Source organism: Oryctolagus cuniculus, chromosome 10 (genome assembly GCF_964237555.1).
Source record: "Oryctolagus cuniculus chromosome 10, mOryCun1.1, whole genome shotgun sequence".
In the NCBI taxonomy this organism is placed as follows: domain Eukaryota; kingdom Metazoa; phylum Chordata; class Mammalia; order Lagomorpha; family Leporidae; genus Oryctolagus; species Oryctolagus cuniculus.
In genome coordinates, this window is record NC_091441.1 from 31,167,742 (window position 1) to 31,170,188 (window position 2,447).

Below are 2,447 nucleotides of genomic sequence, written 5' to 3' on the forward strand. Positions count from 1 at the left end.
CCCAAATGGCCACAACAGCCAGGCCAAAGCCAGGAGCTTCATCTGGGTCTCCCACATGCGTGTAGGGGCCCAAGCAGCCCCGGGCAACACCTGCATCCCTTACAGAGCGCTCATTCAACCAGCTGCTCTGCTTCTGATCCAGCCTCCTGCTGATGCACCTGGGAAGACAATGGATAATAACCCAAGTGTTTGGGTCTTCACCACCCCTGCAAGAGAGCCAGATTGAGTTCCAGCCTCCTGTCATCAGCCTGACCCAGCCCTAGCTGTTGTGGGCATTTGAGGAGTGAACCAGCAGATGAAAGATCTCTGTGTGTGTGTCACCTCTCTGTCACCCAGCCTTTCAAATAAATAAATAATAATTTAATATTATATAATAATAATATAATATTATAATATAATATATAATAAAATAATATAATATATAATAAAATAATATAATATAATAATATGTTATAACATAATATAATAATAATATAATAAACAATGAGCCATCTTCTGCTGCTTTCCCAGGCACGTTAGCAAGGAAGTGGATCAGGAGTGGAGCTGCTGGGACCCAAACTGACGTCCATGTGGGACGCTGGCACTGCAAGCAGCAGCTACCTGCTATGCTGCAGTGCCAGCCCCTGGAAGTTTGCAAAACACAAAGAATACAGCTGGCACATGTCCTGTGTTCTGTAGGCACACAGGAAGATCTTTCTCTGGGTGAGCAAGGTTAGAAAAACGTACACTCTGCACATCTGTCACAGTCCCACCAGGAGCTCGCCACCTGGGCTACCCTTGCCCTGCTATGGGAAGTCCTGGGAACACAGGCAGCTCTGGCGCACCACACACGGTGACAGCAGTCTGCGCACTTCACAACGCTGGGGTGAGAGACAAAGGAATTCCTGTCTTGTTGGGACGACTGTGTGACCCTGGTCTTTGTTCATAGGTGGGTCTACTCCCAACTGCAGGTAGAAATGATTCCTATCCTAAGATAGGCAATGGAAATACGGTGGGGGTTCCAGTCATGGAGGCTACGCCTGTCTGCTGAGGTACGCCAGGGAGCCCTTGCTTCGAAACCATCCCAGCACGTGCGATGACAAAATGGCAGTGGCACACAGCAACACGCATCTCCTGTCTCACTTGTGCGGACCAGCCAGCTCAGCTCCTGCTCCGGGGGAAACAGTAGCAGCTGCTTCCCGTGGCAGGTCCGTGCATTGCGTGTATCGCTGGGGTGACTTCACACCACGTGTCCCCCATCTCCCTCCAGCTGGCCGGGACACAGCCTTCACTGGCAGCGGCAAGTGGACACCTGCCAAGCCTGTGACAGCTTATGTAGAGCCTCAAGGTGACAGGAAACAGAAAGAGGTCAGATATGGTGGAGAACAGAGTGAGAGTGTGTGTGTATGTGTATGTGTGTGTGTGCGCGCGTGCACCTGTATCTGGGAAGCAGGCATTTACTTGGTAAGAAGTGGACAGCACTATAAGTTTCTGAGCGCTGAAAGGAAGCGTAAGGAGGAGTCGTTACTGTGTATGCACGCGATGAAGAGGGGTAGGGTCGACACTAGGGCTGGGACGCATCAGTCCTCAGAATGGCACACGGACCCTGGGAGCACACATGGCAAGGAGGAGCACAGGACACACCTGACATTTTTGAACATAGAAAAGGTTCTCCAGGCACCGCTCTCCTGATGATGACGTGGCATTCCAATAGTGGTTCTTAATCTAGTTGTTTCTTTTAAAGATTTATTTATGTATTTGAAAGGCAGAGTTACAGAGAGAAAGAAAGAGAGACAGAGATCTCCCAACCCCTGATTCACTCCCCAAATGGCCACAATGGCTGGAATTGTGCCGATCCAAAGCCAGGAACCAGGAACTTCTTCCGGGTTCTCCCAAGTGAGTGTAGGCAGCCAAGAACCTAGGTCACCTTCTGCCGTTTTCCCAGGCCATGGCAGAGAGCAGGATGGGAAGTGGAGCAGCCATATGGGATGCTGGCACTGCAGGCTGTGGCTTAACCTACTGCGCAACAGTGCCGGCCCCAGGTTGCTTCTTAATCAAAGGAGACACCAATCAAAGGAGTCCCACGTGCTCATTCATTTCCAAGAAGCTTTCCTGCTATTCCCTTCATAATGATCTGATTCTTTGCTGTTAGTGAACCTGAGCCCAGAAGATCTGTTCATAAATCAGCTCAAATACGGGCTCACGCCCCAAGTGAAGGCGGACTGCATTCATACCACAGAGATTTCTGGCTTCCTTTGACTTTTTAATTGAACACACGGCCACCTGGAATAAAGACTCCATTTTGAGGGCCAGTGTTGTGGCATAGCAGGTAAAGCTGCCACCTGCAGAGCTGGCATTCTGTATGGGCACTAGTTTGAGTCCTGTCTGTTCCACTTCCAATTCAGCTCCCTGCTAATGCACTTGGGAAAGCAGCAGAGGATGGCCCAAGTGCTTGGGCCTCTGCACCT